Raw genomic sequence first — 20147 nt, forward strand, 5'->3', positions numbered from 1 at the left:
GAAACGTAACTAACCAGTCAACAATATAGTCAACCCTTTTGTGAAGAAATTCACCAGCAACCCCATTCACTCCAGCTGCCTAGCCACATTTCTTCTTACATATGGCTTTCATCACCTCTTCTCTCTTCACCGAACTGCATGCCATGACTCTCTCCCTACACATACCTCCCCAACCCAAACACCCTACATCTGCTTCCCTATCATCAAGCACATTTAACAATGCTTCAGAATACTCATTCCATCTCTACACCTCATCACTGCTTGTTACCACTTCCCCATTTGGTCTTTTCACCAATGTTCATATTTGCTTTCTTGTTTTACCAGTGACTGGGAGAAATGCAGTGGAAGAGTACTGGAGGGAGAGAAATAGGGGAATCCTTTAGTTGCTCTCTTTATACATATGTAAGTTACAGTTTATTGTGCCATATCCTAATGGGGTTCAGTACTCTACTCAATTTCTTGACAAATGGATAATGTTGAATTTTTTTGTAGACCACAGTCTATGACATTGGAAATTTACAGGTATGCAGAATTCAAGTGCATCACTCGTGTCCTAACTTGGTGACCATCCGACAAGAAAGAAGGTGAACTGCTGGTGGTCCCCTGTTCCTGCAGTGACGTCTTCACCACTAGCAGTGTCTCCTTAGTAGAGAAGAGACTCTTAATGAAGTTTCTAGAGTTCTGTCACAGTTATGATGATAATCCAGAACAGCTGCAAGGTAAGCTCATCAATTGAATATATTATTTATATTATTGCCATGTCTTTGACTCTTTAATTTGATTAAATGTATTGGGAATTGAATACATATGAAACTTTGTTACTTCTAGCAGCTTTCCTCGTGCACTATATATTTGAAACACCTTTCATTGAGCATTATCATTGCAATTATACACTTTGTCTAGATTCATAAATGCCATATATAGATCCTTTTGTTTCTCTTAAGTATTTCTTGCACACAATCTTCAAAGCAAACACCAGATACACATATCCCCACCCTTTCTTGAGTCCACATTATTCTTCCCCAATTTGAAGTTCTTTGCTTGCCACCTTCCTCAATCACCACATACAACTTACCATTATACTCAAGTCATATAGAGTTAGAGATGCTCTGTGGAAGGTATTAAGAATATATGGTGTGGGAGGCAAGTTGTTAGAAGCAGTGAAAAGTTTTTATCGAGGATGTAAGGCATGTGTACGTGTAGGAAGAGAGGAGAGTGATTGGTTCTCAGTGAATGTAGGTTTGCGGCAGGGGTGTGTGATGTCTCCATGGTTGTTTAATTTGTTTATGGATGGGGTTGTTAGGGAGGTGAATGCAAGAGTTTTGGAAAGAGGGGCAAGTATGAAGTCTGTTGGGGATGAGAGAGCTTGGGAAGTGAGTAAGTTGTTGTTCGCTGATGATACAGCGCTGGTGGCTGATTCTTGTGAGAAACTGCAGAAGCTGGTGACTGAGTTTGGTAAAGTGTGTGAAAGAAGAAAGTTAAGAGTAAATGTGAATAAGAGCAAGGTTATTAGGTACAGTAGGGTTGAGGGTCAAGTCAATTGGGAGGTGAGTTTGAATGGAGAAAAACTGGAGGAAGTGAAGTGTTTTAGATATCTGGGAGTGGATCTGGCAGCGGATGGAACCATGGAAGCGGAAGTGGATCATAGGGTGGGGGAGGGGGCGAAAATTCTGGGAGCCTTGAAGAATGTGTGGAAGTCGAGAACATTATCTCGGAGAGCAAAAATGGGTATGTTTGAAGGAATAGTGGTTCCAACAATGTTGTATGGTTGCGAGGCGTGGACTATGGATAGAGTTGTGCGCAGGAGGATGGATGTGCTGGAAATGAGATGTTTGAGGACAATGTGTGGTGTGAGGTGGTTTGATCGAGTAAGTAACGTAAGGGTAAGAGAGATGTGTGGAAATAAAAAGAGCGTGGTTGAGTGAGCAGAAGAGGGTGTTTTGAAATGGTTTGGTCACATGGAGAGAATGAGTGAGGAAAGATTGACCAAGAGGATATATGTGTCGGAGGTGGAGGGAACGAGGAGAAGAGGGAGACCAAATTGGAGGTGGAAAGATGGAGTGAAAAAGATTTTGTGTGATCGGGGCCTGAACATGCAGGAGGGTGAAAGGAGGGCAAGGAATAGAGTGAATTGGAGTGATGTGGTATACCGGGGTTGACGTGCTGTCAGTGGATTGAATCAAGGCATGTGAAGCGTCTGGGGTAAACCATGGAAAGCTGTGTAGGTATGTATATTTGCGTGTGTGGACGTATGTATATACATGTGTATGGGGGTGGGTTGGGCCATTTCTTTCGTCTGTTTCCTTGCACTACCTCGCAAACGCGGGAGACAGCGACAAAAAAAAAAAAAAAAAAATTTCTTTTGCAATTGGTTGCCATTTTGATTTTTGCTGAGACTCGTTTCACATACCCTCTCTTCCTAAACACCCTATATCTACCATCCCGTCAACAAATTTTTTTGCACCACTGTCATTGGATGGAAGGGAGCAAAGCTTCGTTAACTATAGATAGTAGAATGTTAAGCAGCAGTTAGTTGTTGCAGGAGGAAAGTCTGATATTTTTTGTGTGTGGGAAGATAGGTTATCAGATAACAGGATATTCAAGTGACAGTTGGTGGTATGTATGGTGAAAATGCATAATGATCATAATCATGATGTTTGAGATGCATGTGTACCTGAGAAGAGTAAATGTGGAGGAATCCTTATACATGTACGGATAGTTTCCATAAGCTTTCTTGCTGTGTTGCAGAAAAGGACTTGTGAAGTATAGATAGAGGTGAATTGTTCCCTAAGATATACATAGAATCTTTTCTCTCAGAGTATGCAGACAAGTCATTTGTTGACTTCCTAAGGTCTCGCAAGCTTACGGATAATCTTATTCACTTTGTCACGGAGTCTATCGCCATGATGTCTGAGGATGTGCCTTGCAGAGAAGAGTTAGAGAAAATGAAGTTGTTCCTTACAAGTCTAGGGCGATATGGGACAACACCCTTCTTATTCTCCATGTATGGGTGTGGAGAGCTTCCACAGGCATTTTGCAAGTAAGAAATAGTTAAATTTGTGTTTACCATTTGTGGAGATTTTGTTTGCTGTTTGAGCCTAAGAATGAACTTTCATATGAAATAGGTCAAACTTAGCAGCCTGTGTGAAATAATACAAACTCAACACCCTATAATTCAGACTTGAATAGGGTAGAATTTCCTCCTGAAAACTAGCTTGGGGTTACAAGAAAGTCAAACTTAGATAGCCTTCATTCTCATATGATATGTCAACATAGGTAACTGTTCTGCATTTATTTTAGATATTGCATATTTACATAAGGTATTTAAAAAAAAATGTACTTTTTGTAAATAGTCCAGTCTTCGATTTTATATTCTTTGCTTTGTTCGTGTATTCAAATAGAATTTGGATTTTCTTCGATATTTTCTTACTTTCTCCTCATTCATTCTCTCCTCTTCCGTGGGATTCCATTATTTCCCCAGTCAGTATCTTATTTTTTGCATATCCATCTGCTAATATCAGTGCAGTGTGTAGTACTCACTATATATTATATATATACCCACATGTATATATATGTGTATGTGGATGGGTTGGGCCTTTCCTTGTCTGTTACCTTGTGCTACCTCACTGACGCGGGAGACGGTGGTTAAGTTTTTTTTTTTTTGCTTTGTCGCTGTCTCCCGCCTTTGCGAGGTAGCGCAAGGAAACAGATGAAAGAAATGGCCCAACCCACCCCCATACACATACTCACATGCAAATATACATACCTACACAGCTTTCCATGGTTTACGCCAGACGCTTCACATGCCCTGATTCAATCCACTGACAGCACATCAACCCCGGTATACCACATCGATCCAATTCACTCTATTCCTTGCCCTCCTTTCACCCTCCTGCATGTTCAGGCCCCGATCACACAAAATCTTTTTCACTCCATCTTTCCACCTCCAATTTGGTCTCCCACTTCTCCTCGTTCCCTCCACCTCCGACACATATATCCTCTTGGTCAATCTTTCCTCACTCATTCTCTCCATGTGCCCAAACCATTTCAAAACACCCTCTTCTGCTCTCTCAACCACGCACTTTTTATTTCCACACATCTCTCTTACCCTTTCGTTACTTACTCGATCAAACCACCTCACACCACACATTGTCCTCAAACATCTCATTTCCAGCACATCCATCCTCCTGCGCACAACTCTATCCATAGCCCACGCCTCGCATCCATACAACATTGTTGGAACCACTATTCCTTCAAACATACCCATTTTTGCTCTCCGAGATAATGTTCTCGACTTCCACACATTCTTCAAGGCTCCCAGGATTTTCGCCCCCTCCCCCACCCTATGATCCACTTCCACTTCCATGGTTCCATCCGCTGCCAGATCCACTCCCAGATATCTAAAACACTTTACTTCCTCCAGTTTTTCTCCATTCAAACTTACCTTCCAATTGACTTGACCCTCAACCCTACTGTACCTAATAACCTTGCTCTTATTCACATTTACTCTTAACTTTCTTCTTTCACACACTTTACCAAACTCAGTCACCAGCTTCTGCAGTTTCTCACATGAATCAGCCACCAGCGCTGTATCATCAGCGAACAACAACTGACTCACTTCCCAAGCTCTCTCATCCCCAACAGACTTCATACTTGCCCCTCTTTCCAAAACTCTTGCATTTACCTCCCTAACAACCCCATCCATAAACAAATTAAACAACCATGGAGACATCACACACCCCTGCCACAAACCTACATTCACTGAGAACCAATCACTTTCCTCTCTTCCTACATGTATACATGCCTTACATCCTCGATAAAAACTTTTCACTGCTTCTAACAACTTGCCTCCCACACCATATATTCTTAATACCTTCCACAGAGCATCTCTATCAACTCTATCATATACCTTCTCCAGATCCATAAATGCTACATACAGATCCATTTGCTTTTCTAAGTATTTCTCACATACATTCTTCAAAGCAAACACCTGATCCACACATCCTCTACCACTTCTGAAACCACACTGCTCTTCCCCAATCTGATGCTCTGTACATGCCTTCACCCTCTCAATCAATACCCTCCCATATAATTTACCAGGAATACTCAACAAACTTATACCTCTGTAATTTGAGCACTCACTCTTATCCCCTTTGCCTTTGGTTAAGTATTGTAACTAAATATAAATGAATATAGATATATTGTTTCTCCTGACTGTTAATCTCTGCTACCATATGCAGTACAGTTGTCAATCTTGGGTTCATTTGGAATTGTTTGTAGTCATTTGTACAGCCTTCTGTTTAGAGTTTCATTGCTTCTTATAGTAGTTTAAAGAGCAGAGAAAGGGGAATTAGTGAAAGAAAAAGGAAGGGGAAAAATGCTTAGAGGAAGAGGTTGGAAAATACTTTCCCATCCCTTTGCAGATTATGTGCAGTGTTTGAAGGAACGTATGTATTGCGAACACCAGTGTCATCACTCATCATTGATTCTCAGAACTCTTGCTGTGACTTGTTGTCAGAAGGTCATCGTTTTAAGTGTTCACATGTGTTGATGGAAGCATCGTATGCACCACAGGAATATGCTGCGTTCAGGAATTCAAAGCCACAGCAGAACATATCTCGAGGAATATTTATTACTGACAGGTATTTGAGTGGCATATCTCGTACTTAACAGATTTGGAGTGAAATATAACTGTGTTCAGAACTTGAGAAAGAGAAAAGTTCAACAGAAGGCAATCCTGGTCCTAGAATTTCATGAGATTAATATGAAACCTTCCTTTTTCTAGATCCATCTTGTGCAATGAAAAAGAACAGCTTACCTTACTTCGTCTTCCTGCAAAGGATGGGAACCCCCAGCCAGTTACTATCATTGAAGTTGGTGCAGGCTCTGGTGTTTGTCCCAAAAATCTTTGTGAGTTACTTGTTAACAAGTGTGGGAAAGGGATGATTTATTACGTGTATGTAAGGAATATTAGGTTTTTATCTATCTGTATCTCTGATGCCCATTCCCATCGGGAGCTCCCAATAAGGAGATGGCCACAGCAGAAGTCTCCACGTATCCCTGTCCTTACAAGCCTCCCTCACATACACCATTCCATGCTTTATTCCACCATTTTTCTCTCTCCAGTACTCTTCTACTCTATTTGTCCATGTCACAGATGGTCTTACTCTCACACTAACCCTTGTAATTGTACTATCAAACACTCTCCTTGTAAACTTGAATTGCATTCTTTTCACATGCCCAAACCACCTCAAATGATTATTTTTCACTGACTCTACCACTTTGCAGTCCATTCCCTTTACATTCCTTGCCATACCACATCTTTCATGTACCACGTTTCTTTTTTCGTTCCATCTAGTCAAACCACATGCTCCTCCCAAATAGCTCATTTCTGCAGCCTGGATTCTTGCCCTCTTTGACTTATTCCATGTCCATGTTTCGCATGCATAGGTCAGGGTTGAGAGGACTATGGAGTTCTTTTTTCACTTCTATCCTTACATCTTAATCCTTCATTATTCTGGTAAGTTACCCAGTGACTCTTCTCCCCTCTCCTGCTCTCTCTCACTTATCCCTCCTTCCATCTCTCCAAACTTACCCAAGATAGCTCCTAAACACTTCAGTTCTTTTACCTCCTTCAGTCTTTATCCCCCCATATCCATAACTATATGCTTTGTTTTTTCACTATATGGTAGGCAGCCAAAAACCACTGAGTCATATTACCAGCACTACCCACTTGGGTATTGAGAGGGTTAGTGATGGCTGCGCAGAGCCAACTCTTGTGTGGTTGTCAAGCTACACTCCTCTGACTCAGGTAGCTGTCGTTTCTCTGTGCTTCACCCTCATGTGGACTACTGGCATTCTGTCCACAACTATACAGTCTCTCCCTGTCATAGATAACACTTGATAAAACTTAACTCACCCAGTTTGTTCTTTGTAACTATATATTCATGCTCAGTATTTTACTTTTATGTTTTTGTTGAACAGACTGTGTTCATATGACTTGCGTTGGGTCGGATGCAGAGGAGGATTTGAAGATTGCCGTACAGAGGCTCTTTTCCAGTGAAGACAAACCAACCAACCGTTCTGTGGAGTATTTACTTTAATCAGGTGAGAGTGAATCGGGTCAATGTATGACTTTCCTGTGCAGTATTATAATGTATAGGCTTAGGGAGTTGATGGGAAACTTGTGTAAAATTTGAGAAGTGTGGTGGTTAGCATATGACATGGAGATTAAGTAAAATGTGGTGGGGAATATGACAAACCTGACAGGGTTATATGGCTGGCTTCTTGGTAAACATGTTATAATGTGTATAACACTCTGGCCTTGTGTTTTTGACAGACTTGGTGATAGATATTTCATAAACTTTATCCACTATGTGAGAATTGAAGTAGAATTAGAAATAGTGGAACCATGAAATTTTCTCTCCTTGTTAGCTTTACACTTTTGTTAGATTTTTGTATCTGATACCAGTCACAAATTCCAAGAATATCAATTTTTTTCCACGTTTGATAAGATGGCCACTTGACTTAAATATTTTAATGAAAAAATTATTGATACCTTGACAATTAAACTTTTATTTCATATGACAGTTAGTCATTTGTCAGGACTGAGAAACAAATTCATAAGCCATTTTCTGACTATATCATTACTTTTTCATTGGAATCATTGATTCAGGCTTTCAATGTGATACTATTCTTACTACCTTTTTTGGAATTATTGATCTATGTCTTATGTATGACACAATTCTTGGAGTAGACTTGATTATTTATCATAATTTTGATTTTTTTTTTTTTTTTTTTTTTACTTTGTCGCTGTCTCCCGCGTTTGCGAGGTAGCGCAAGGAAACAGACGAAAGAAATGGCCCAACCCCCCCCATACACATGTATATACATACGTCCACACACGCAAATATACATACCTACACAGCTTTCCATGGTTTACCCCAGACTCTTCACATGCCTTGATTCAATCCACTGACAGCACGTCAACCCCGGTATACCACATCGCTCCAATGCACTCTATTCCTTGCCGTCCTTTCACCCTCCTGCATGTTCAGGCCCCGATCACACAAAATCTTTTTCACTCCATCTTTCCACCTCCAATTTGGTCTCCCTCTTCTCCTCGTTCCCTCCACCTCCGACACATATATCCTCTTGGTCAATCTTTCCTCACTCATTCTCTCCATGTGCCCAAACCACTTCAAAACACCCTCTTCTGCTCTCTCAACCACGCTCTTTTTATTTCCACACATCTCTCTTACCCTTACGTCACTCACTCGATCAAACCACCTCACACCACACATTGTCCTCAAACATCTCATTTCCAGCACATCCATCCTCCTGCGCACAACTCTATCCATAGCCCACGCCTCGCAACCATACAACATTGTTGGAACCACTATTCCTTCAAACATACCCATTTTTGCTTTCCGAGATAATGTTCTCGACTTCCACACATTCTTCAAGGCCCCCAGAATTTTCGCCCCCTCCCCCACCCTATGATCCACTTCCGCTTCCATGGTTCCATCCGCTGCCAGATCCACTCCCAGATATCTAAAACACTTCACTTCCTCCAGTTTTTCTCCATTCAAACTCACCTCCCAATTGACTTGACCCTCAACCCTACTGTACCTAATAACCTTGCTCTTATTCACATTTACTCTTAACTTTCTTCTTCCACACACTTTACCAAACTCAGTCACCAGCTTCTGCAGTTTCTCACATGAATCAGCCACCAGCGTTGTATCATCAGCGAACAACAACTGACTCACTTCCCAAGCTCTCTCATCCCCAACAGACTTCATACTTGCCCCTCTTTCCAAAACTCTTGCATTTACCTCCCTAACAACCCCATCCATAAACAAATTAAACAACCATGGAGACATCACACACCCCTGCCGCAAACCTACATTCACTGAGAACCAATCACTTTCCTCTCTTCCTACACGTACACATGCCTTACATCCTCGATAAAAACTTTTCACTGCTTCTAACAACTTGCCTCCCACACCATATATTCTTAATACCTTCCACAGAGCATCTCTATCAACTCTTTATCATATGCCTTCTCCAGATCCTTAAATGCTACATACAGATCCCTTTGCTTTTCTAAGTATTTCTCACATACATTCTTCAAAGCAAACACCTGATCCACACATCCTCTACCACTTCTGAAACCACACTGCTCCTCCCCAATCTGATGCTCTGTACATGCCTTCACCCTCTCAATCAATACCCTCCCATATAATTTACCAGGAATACTCAACAAACTTATACCTCTGTAATTTGAGCACTCACTCTTATCCCCTTTGCCTTTGGTTAAGTATAGTAACTAAATATAAATGAATATAGATATATTGTTTCTCCTGACTGTTAATCTCTGCTACCATATGCAATACAGTTGTCAATCTTGGGTTCATTTGGAATTGTTTGTAGTCATTTGTACAGCCTTCTGTTTAGAGTTTCATTGCTTCTTATAGTAGTTTAAAGAGCAGAGAAAGGGGAATTAGTGAAAAAAAAGGAAGGGGGAAAATGCTAAGAGGAAGAGGTTGGAAAATACTTTGCCCATCCCTTTGCAGATTATGTGCAGTGTTTGAAGGAACGTATGTATTGCGAAGACCAGTGTCATCACTCATCATTGATTCTCAGAACTCTTGCTGTGGCTTGTTGTCAGAAGGTCATCGTTTTAAGTGTTCACATGTGGTGATGGAAGCATCGTATGCACCACAGGAATATGCTGCCTTCAGGAATTCACAGCCACAGCAGAACATATCTCGAGGAATATTTATTACTGACAGGTATTTGAGTGGCATATCTTGTACTTAACAGATTTGGAGTGAAATATAACTGTGTTCAGAACTTGAGAAAGAGAAAAGTTCAACAGAAGGCAATCCTGGTCCTAGACTTTCATGAGATTAATATGAAACCTTCCTTTTTGTAGATCCATCTTGTGCAATGAAAAAGAACAACTTACCTTACTTCGTCTTCCTGCAAAGGATGGGAACCCCCAGCCAGTTACTATCATTGAAGTTGGTGCAGGCTCCGGTGTTTGTCCCAAAAATCTTTGTGAGTTACTTGTTAACAAGTATTCTGTACAAAGTGTGGGAAAGGGATGATTTATTATGTGTATGTAAGGAATATTAGGTTTTTATCTATCTGTATCTCTGATGCCCATTCCCATCTGGAACTCCCAATAAGGAGATGGCCACAGCAAAAGTCTCCGCGTATCCCTGTCCTTACAAGCCTCCCTCACATACACCATTCCATGCTTTATTCCACCATTTTTCTCTCTCCTGTACTCTCCGACTCTATTTGTCTGTGTCACAGATGGTCTTCCTCTCACACTAACCCCTGTAATTGTACTATCAAACACTCTCCTTGTAAACTTGAATTGCATTCTTTTCACATGCCCAAACCACCTCAAATGATTATGTTTCACTGACTCAACCACTTTGCAGTTCATTCCCTTTACATTCCTTGCCATACCACATCTTTCATGTACCACATTTCTTTCTTCATTCCATCTAGTCAAACCACATGCTCCTCTCAAATAGCTCATTTCTGCAGCCTGGATTCTTGCCCTCTTTGACTTATTCCATGTCCTTGTTTCGCATGCATAGGTCAGGGTTGAGAGGACTATGGAGTTCTTTTTTCACTTCTATCCTTACATCTTAATCCTTCATTATTCTGGTAAGTTACCCAGTGACTCTTCTACCCTCTCCTGCTCTCTCTCACTTATCCCTCCTTCCATCTCTCCAAACTTACCCAAGATAGCTCCTAAACACTTCAGTTCTTTTACCTCCTCCAGTCTTTATCCCCCCATATCCATAACTATATGCTTTGTTTTTTCACTATATGGTAGGCAGCCAAAAACCACTGAGTCATATTACCAGCACTACCCACTTGGGTATTGGGAGGGTTAGTGATGGCTGCGCAGAGCCAACTCTTATGTGGTTGTCAAGCTACACTCCTCTGACTCAGGTGTCTGTCGTTTCTCTCTGCTTCACCCACATGTGTACTACTGCCATTCTGTCCACAACTATACAGTCTCTCCCTGTCATAGATAACACTTGGTAAAAGTTAATTCACCCAGTTCATTCTTTGTAACTATATATTCATGCTCAGTATTTTACTTTTATGTTTTTGTTGAACAGACTGTGTTCATATGACTTGCGTTGGGTCGGATGCAGAGGAGGATTTGAAGATTGCCGTACAGAGGCTCTTTTCTAGTGAAGACTCAAACCAACCAACCGTTCTGTGGAGTATTTACTTTAATCAGGTGAGAGTGAATCAGGTCAATGTATGACTTTCCTGTGCAGTATTATAATGTATAGGCTTAGGGAGTTGATGTGAAACTTGTGAAAAATTTGAGAAGTGTGGTGGGTAGCATATGACATGGAGATTAAGTAAAATGTGGTGGGGAATATGACAAACCTGACAGAGTTATATGGCTAGCTTGTTGGTAAACATGTTATAATGTGTATAACATTCTGGCAGTGTTTTTTTGACAGACTTGGTGATAGATATATCATAAACTTTATCCACTACGTGAGAATTGAAGTAGAATTAGAAATAGTGGAACCATGAAATTTTCTCTCCTTGTTAGCTTTACACTTTTGTTAGATTTTTGTATCTGATACCAGTCACAAATTCCAAGAATATCAATTTTTTTCCACGTTTGATAAGATGGCCACTTGACTTAAATATTTTAATGAAAAAATTATTGATATCTTGACAATTAAACTTTTATTTCATATGACAGTTAGTCATTTGTCAGGACTGAGAAACAAATTCATAAGCCATTTTCTGACTATATCATTACTTTTCCATTGGAATCATTGATTCAGGCTTTCAATATGATACTATTCTTACTACTTTTTTTGGAATTATTGATCTATGTCTTATGTATGACACACTTCTTGGAGTAGACTTGATTATTTATCATAATTTTGATTTTTTTTTTTTTTTTTTTTGCTTTGTTGCTGTCTCCCGCGTTTGCGAGGTAGCGCAAGGAAACAGACGAAAGAAATGGCCCAACCCACCCCATACACATGTATATACATACGTCCACACACGCAAATATACATACCTACACAGCTTTCCATGGTTTACCCCAGACGCTTCACATGCCTTGATTCAATCCACTGACAGCACGTCAACCCCGGTATACCACATCGCTCCAATTCACTCTATTCCTTGCCGTCCTTTCACCCTCCTGCATGTTCAGGCCCCGATCACACAAAATCTTTTTCACTCCATCTTTCCACCTCCAATTTGGTCTCCCTCTTCTCCTCGTTCCCTCCACCTCCGACACATATATCCTCTTGGTCAATCTTTCCTCACTCATTCTCTCCATGTGCCCAAACCACTTCAAAACACCCTCTTCTGCTCTCTCAACCACGCTCTTTTTATTTCCACACATCTCTCTTACCCTTACGTCACTCACTCGATCAAACCACCTCACACCACACATTGTCCTCAAACATCTCATTTCCAGCACATCCATCCTCCTGCGCACAACTCTATCCATAGCCCACGCCTCGCAACCATACAACATTGTTGGAACCACTATTCCTTCAAACATACCCATTTTTGCTTTCCGAGATAATGTTCTCGACTTCCACACATTCTTCAAGGCCCCCAGAATTTTCGCCCCCTCCCCCACCCTATGATCCACTTCCGCTTCCATGGTTCCATCCGCTGCCAGATCCACTCCCAGATATCTAAAACACTTCACTTCCTCCAGTTTTTCTCCATTCAAACTCACCTCCCAATTGACTTGACCCTCAACCCTACTGTACCTAATAACCTTGCTCTTATTCACATTTACTCTTAACTTTCTTCTTCCACACACTTTACCAAACTCAGTCACCAGCTTCTGCAGTTTCTCACATGAATCAGCCACCAGCGCTGTATCATCAGCGAACAACAACTGACTCACTTCCCAAGCTCTCTCATCCCCAACAGACTTCATACTTGCCCCTCTTTCCAAAACTCTTGCATTTACCTCCCTAACAACCCCATCCATAAACAAATTAAACAACCATGGAGACATCACACACCCCTGCCGCAAACCTACATTCACTGAGAACCAATCACTTTCCTCTCTTCCTACACGTACACATGCCTTACATCCTCGATAAAAACTTTTCACTGCTTCTAACAACTTTCCTCCCACACCATATATTCTTAATACCTTCCACAGAGCATCTCTATCAACTCTATCATATGCCTTCTCCAGATCCATAAATGCTACATACAAATCCATTTGCTTTTCTAAGTATTTCTCACATACATTCTTCAAAGCAAACACCTGATCCACACATCCTCTACCACTTCTGAAACCACACTGCTCTTCCCCAATCTGATGCTCTGTACATGCCTTCACCCTCTCAATCAATACCCTCCCATATAATTTACCAGGAATACTCAACAAACTTATACCTCTGTAATTTGAGCACTCACTCTTATCCCCTTTGCCTTTGTACAATGGCACTATGCACGCATTCCGCCAATCCTCAGGCACCTCACCATGAGTCATACATACATTAAATTTTGATATAGAAGTATAAAACATAGTAGAACACTGGTTTTGAAGCTGCATTTTTTTTTTTTATATATAAATCTTTGAAAATAGGACATAATGTAATGTAGTATTATGAGAAAACATTCATTGTCATTAGTTCTTGTCTTTTGATAATGAAGTGGATGGATTTGATTTAAGGTATAAGAGGCAGGATAGATATGATTCAAATGGTGAAATCAGAGATACTACGGATAGATATGAAATTTGTTACCATTAGAAAATTCTCATCAGATACTGAGTTGTAAATTGATTGTTTCCTCAAAGGCTCAGTCCTCTGTTCTTAACGCTACCTTGCTAACACAGGAAGTGGCGAATATGTATGTATGAAAGATCATTTTAACAGTTAATTTTTTCTTTTATTTATGAAAATACCATTTTCATAGTACACAATTGTAGCTTTGGAGTATCTTCAGTAAAGGTTAGTGATTTTTTTTCCATTATATTTAAATACTACTGCCATAATGAGGTATCATCTGTTGCAAATGAATGACAGCCATGTTTGCACACATTTTTAGGGTTGAAAGATGAAAATTTAATTCAGCATACCTTCTCTCCCTCAGAATGAGGTATCAAGCTGTGATTTGATGAGTAATGCACCAACTAATGTCCACCTCTGCTCTGGACCAAATGCTGAACTGGATTATGACACTGCCATCACCCAGGTGGGTTTAACATATATTTATTTTATTTATTTATTTTGCTTTGTCGCTGTCTCCTGCGTTAGCGAGGTAGCGCAAGGAAACAGACGAAAGAATGGCCCAACCCGCCCACATACACATGTATATACATACATGTCCACAAACGCACAATGTATATACCTATACATCTCAATGGAAGTAAGGGGAGTGGGGGAGGAATGGGATGTATTTAGGGAATCAGTGATGGATTGCGCAAAAGATGCTTGTGGCATGAGAAGAGTGGGAGGTGGGTTGATGAGAAAGGGTAGTGAGTGGTGGGATGAAGAAGTAAGAGTATTAGTGAAAGAGAAGAGAGAGGCATTTGGACGATTTTTGCAGGAAAAAAATGCAATTGAGTGGGAGATGTATAAAAGAAAGAGACAGGAGGTCAAGAGAAAGGTGCAAGAGGCAAAAAAAAGGGCAAATGAGAGTTGGGGTGAGAGAGTATCATTAAATTTTAGGGAGAATAAAAAGATGTTCTGGAAGGAGGTAAATAAAGTGCGTAAGACAAGGGAGCAAATGGGAACTTCAGTGAAGGGCGCAAATGGGGAGGTGATAACAAGTAGTGATGATGTGAGAAGGAGATGGAGTGAGTATTTTGAAGGTTTGTTGAATGTGTTTGATGATAGAGTGGCAGATATAGGGTGTTTTGGTCGAGGTGGTGTGCAGAGTGACAGGGTTAGGGAAAATGATTTGGTAAACAGAGAAGAGGTAGTGAAAGCTTTGCGGAAGATGAAAGCCAGCAAGGCAGCAGGTTTGGATGGTATTGCAGTGGAATTTATTAAAAAAGGGGGTGACTGTATTGTTGACTGGTTGGTAAGGTTATTTAATGTATGTATGACTCATGGTGAGGTGCCTGAGGATTGGTGGAATGCGTGCATAGTGCCATTGTACAAAGGCAAAGGGGATAAGAGAGAGTGCTCAAATTACAGAGGTATAAGTTTGTTGAGTATTCCTGGTAAATTATATGGGAGGGTATTGATTGAGAGGGTGAAGGCATGTACAGAGCATCAGATTGGGGAAGAGCAGTGTGGTTTCAGAAGTGGTAGAGGATGTGTGGATCAGGTGTTTGCTTTGAAGAATGTATGTGAGAAATACTTAGAAAAGCAAATGGATTTGTATGTAGCATTTATGGATCTGGAGAAGGCATATGATAGAGTTGATAGAGATGCTCTGTGGAAGGTATTAAGAATATATGGTGTGGGAGGAAAGTTGTTAGAAGCAGTGAAAAGTTTTTATCGAGGATGTAAGGCATGTGTACGTGTAGGAAGAGAGGAAAGTGATTGGTTCTCAGTGAATGTAGGTTTGCGGCAGGGGTGTGTGATGTCTCCATGGTTGTTTAATTTATTTATGGATGGGGTTGTTAGGGAGGTGAATGCAAGAGTTTTGGAAAGAGGGGCAAGTATGAAGTCTGTTGGGGATGAGAGAGCTTGGGAAGTGAGTCAGTTGTTGTTCGCTGATGATACAGCGCTGGTGGCTGATTCATGTGAGAAACTGCAGAAGCTGGTGACTGAGTTTGGTAAAGTGTGTGGAAGAAGAAAGTTAAGAGTAAATGTGAAAAAGAGCAAGGTTATTAGGTACAGTAGGGTTGAGGATCAAGTCAATTGGGAGGTGAGTTTGAATGGAGAAAAACTGGAGGAAGTGAAGTGTTTTAGATATCTGGGAGTGGATCTGGCAGCGGATGGAAACATGGAAGCGGAAGTGGATCATAGGGTGGGGGAGGGGGCGAAAATTCTGGGGGCCTTGAAGAATGTGTGGAAGTCGAGAACATTATCTCGGAAAGCAAAAATGGGTATGTTTGAAGGAATAGTGGTTCCACCAATGTTGTATGGTTGCGAGGCGTGGGCTATGGATAGAGTTGTGCGCAGGAGGATGGATGTGCTGGAAATGAGATGTTTGAGGACAATGTGTGGTGTGAGGTGGTTTGATCGAGTGAGTAACGTAAGGGTAAGAGAGATGTGTGGAAATAAAAAGAGCGTGGTTGAGAGAGCAGAAGAGGGTGTTTTGAAGTGGTTTGGGCACATGGAGAGAATGAGTGAGGAAAGATTGACCAAGAGGATATATGTGTCGGAGGTGGAGGGAACGAGGAGAAGAGGGAGACCAAATTGGAGGTGGAAAGATGGAGTGAAAAAGATTTTGTGTGATCGGGGCCTGAACATGCAGGAGGGTGAAAGGAGGGCAAGGAATAGAGTAAATTGGAGCGATGTGGTATACCGGGGTTGACGTGCTGTCAGTGGATTGAATCAAGGCATGTGAAGCGTCTGGGGTAAACCATGGAAAGCTGTGTAGGTGTGTATATTTGCGTGTGTGGACGTATGTATATACATGTGTATGGGGGGGGGGGTGGGCCATTTCTTTCGTCTGTTTCCTTGCGCTACCTCGCAAACGCGGGAGACAGCGACAAAGTATAATAAAAAAAAAAATAATCTCAATGTACAAATATATATACACACACAGACATATACATATATACACATGTACATAATGCATACTGTCTGCCTTTATTTGTTCCCATCACCACCTCGCCACACATGGAATAACAACCCCCTCCCCCCTCATGTGTGCGAGGTAGCGCTAGGAAAAACACCAAAGGCCCCATTCGTTCACACTCAGTCTCTATCTGTCATGTAATAATGCACCGAAACCACACCTCCCTTTCCACATCCAGGCCCCACACACTTTGCATGGTTTACCCCAGATGCTTCACATGCCCTGGTTCAATCCATTGTTAGAAGCAGTGAAAAGTTTTTATCGAGGATGTAAGGCATGTGTACGGGTAGGAAGAGAGGAAAGTGATTGGTTCTCAGTGAATGTAGGTTTGCGGCAGGGGTGTGTGATGTCTCCATGGTTGTTTAATTTGTTTATGGATGGGGTTGTTAGGGAGGTGAATGCAAGAGTTTTGGAAAGAGGGGCAAGTATGAAGTCTGTTGGGGATGAGAGAGCTTGGGAAGTGAGTCAGTTGTTGTTCACTGATGATACAGCGCTGGTGGCTGATTCATGTGAGAAACTGCAGAAGCTGGTGACTGAGTTTGGTAAAGTGTGTGAAAGAAGAAAGTTAAGAGTAAATGTGAATAAGAGCAAGGTTATTAGGTACAGTAGGGTTGAGGGTCAAGTCAATTGGGAGGTGAGTTTGAATGGAGAAAAACTGGAGGAAGTGAAGTGTTTTAGGTATCTGGGAGTGGATCTGGCAGCGGATGGAACCATGGAACCGGAAGTGGATCATAGGGTGGGGGAGGGGGCGAAAATTCTGGGAGCCTTGAAGAATGTGTGGAAGTCGAGAACATTATCTCGGAAAGCAAAAATGGGTATGTTTGAAGGAATAGTGGTTCCAACAATGTTGTATGGTTGCGAGGCGTGGACTATGGATAGAGTTGTGCACAGGAGGATGGATGTGCTGGAAATGAGATGTTTGAGGACAATGTGTGGTGTGAGGTGGTTTGATCGAGTAAGTAACGTAAGGGTAAGAGAGATGTGTGGAAATAAAAAGAGCGTGGTTGAGAGAGCAGAAGAGGGTGTTTTGAAATGGTTTGGTCACATGGAGAGAATGAGTGAGGAAAGATTGACCAAGAGGATATATGTGTCGGAGGTGGAGGGAACGAGGAGAAGAGGGAGACCAAATTGGAGGTGGAAAGATGGAGTGAAAAAGATTTTGTGTGATCGGGGCCTGAACATGCAGAGGGTGAAAGGAGGGCAAAGAATAGAGTGAATTGGAGCGATGTGGTATACCGGGGTTGACGTGCTGTCAGTGGATTGAATCAAGGCATGTGAAGCGTCTGGGGTAAACCATGGAAAGCTGTGTAGGTATGTATATTTGCGTGTGTGGACGTATGTATATACATGTGTATGGGGGTGGGTTGGGCCATTTCTTTCGTCTGTTTCCTTGCGCTACCTCGCAAACGTGGGAGACAGCGACAAAGCAAAAAAAATATATATATATATATATATATATATGTATATATAGTCAGTTTCATTCAGTACACTTATAAACACGCATAATACGTCATGCCTCATTCACGTTGACGAATTAAGTGGCAATTAATACCACTTGAGGAAGTGGCAGCTACTTACAATTAGTCAACACTGTCTATATCTGACTTGCCGGAGGAAAAAAATAGGTAATTAACTTTTATGTGTCCGTTTCCCCCACTTCAAGTTGATGGACCTGACATGTGTTATCTTCTTTTTCACCCAAAGGGATTACGTGTCGTTCCTGGGAGGATAAACCGGATTGAAGCGGGATTGGCTTTGGCATAACTGCGTTCTTGTAGATGCCAGTGCGGGGGGGTGTGGGGGACCGGACGATCCTCATGCCGAGCTTTCTACTGAGACGGAAAGAGAGAGAGAGAGAGAATGGATGGGGTGCCTTGTGGAAGGGTGGGGGAGGGGAGAGAGGGGCGGTAAGATGTGGATGGGAGGCAAATGGAGTTGTTGGTGAAGGAGTGTGGAAATGGAATTAAACTGTGCATGAAATGGAATGGTTAGTAGACGAAAAGGAAAGCAATAATCAATGGAAGAAAAGGAACAGGGCTTGTTTTAGATGGAAGAGCAGAGAACAGAAGGGAGATGAGCATTATGCATGTCTGTTTGATTGTTTCTTTTATGTGGTAATGTTTATTGTACACATTATCTCATCTCTTATGGGCTATAAAGAGTTCAGGGGTTTGTGACAATTTGTCTCACCTCTATAGATGTTACTGAATAGCAAGAGATACTTGGATTTTTAGAATGATCCTACCATGGTGGCTGCATTCAGACCAGAATTGACCATGCAAACCAGTAAGTTTCTTCAAGAAGACCAAAGAGGAGAAGCCATAAGACTTGCATAAATTGTGCATAGAAGCACGTTGAAAGCAATTACCAATATTAGGATCCTCATTTGTATTTTTTTTTTCTGCATGATTTTTATGCTAGTTTTCTTTTCTTTTCATACTATTCGCCATTTCCCGCATTAGCGAGGTAGCGCTAAGAACAGAGGACTGGGCCTTTAAGGGAATACCCTCACCTGGCCCCCTTCTCTGTTCCTTCTTTTGGCAATTATGCATTTTCCAAAAGAAATTGTTTTATGCAGTAACATACTTCAGTTGCAACATTACTTAGTTATTCATGTTACAAGCTTGACATTACATTATTAAAAATAGATACCACCAGATTCATCCAGTTATTGAACTGAGTCAATTCGGACTCATGAGCAGGGAATCATCTGTAAAGGTATATTAACAATAGTGGGGGCTGTTACACAGGTCACAGTTGTCGATGACAACTTTGACAGAGCCCAGAACTGCGAATCATCTATACTTAACCACAAGGTTTCCCTGTCTCAAATTATCAAATTTCTGTTGTTACATACTGCAACGTTATTATTTTGGATTTTTGTCCTGAAGGTAACTGGACTTTCAAGCACAATTCTCTTTAGATATCTTCCTATACTGTGTCCAGTCAGAATGTGTGATGACTGTTATTAACTTCAATCTTTTTGAAGTTCAGAAATTTATAAGTTTAACCCAGTACTTCTTTCATGCACTTAAAAGGAACAAAGAGTCCTGATGTAACCCAAGAAAATTGTTTGAAAAATTCACAGAAACATGTGAGGTTATAGTGCACAAATTTGCAAGCAGTGGCAGTCATTTTCCTGAAACTCTTCAGAGTTACATAACACTTACCAGTTTGATTACAATTAGGATTACAATTAGTTACAGTATTAGGAATATTGCTAATCATAACAGTACGTTTTTTGGTATGAGTAATATTGCAGATTCCATGTGCTTGACCTTCAAACATACTAGGTTTTATTAGATATATATAATCCAGATTGGCATGTTATTTCTTGCATCATCAAGATTTTTCCTGATGATTAAGTCATTATAAGCTAGTGAGTACCTAATAGT

At 41.1% G+C, this 20147-nt stretch overlaps 1 protein-coding gene and 1 pseudogene across 1 annotated transcript in view; one reads left to right on the forward strand and one right to left on the reverse strand.

Annotated features, from left to right (window-relative positions):
• The window catches only part of LOC139747206 (uncharacterized), a 155319-nt gene that overhangs the window by 62494 nt on the left and 72678 nt on the right, over positions 1-20147 (reverse strand). The gene's annotated exons all lie outside the window — the stretch shown is intronic.
• Positions 1-20147, forward strand: part of LOC139747204 (rab proteins geranylgeranyltransferase component A 1-like) — a 127057-nt pseudogene that overhangs the window by 17173 nt on the left and 89737 nt on the right.

The sequence above is a fragment of the Panulirus ornatus genome, chromosome 67 (assembly GCF_036320965.1).
Source record: "Panulirus ornatus isolate Po-2019 chromosome 67, ASM3632096v1, whole genome shotgun sequence".
Taxonomy (NCBI): domain Eukaryota; kingdom Metazoa; phylum Arthropoda; class Malacostraca; order Decapoda; family Palinuridae; genus Panulirus; species Panulirus ornatus.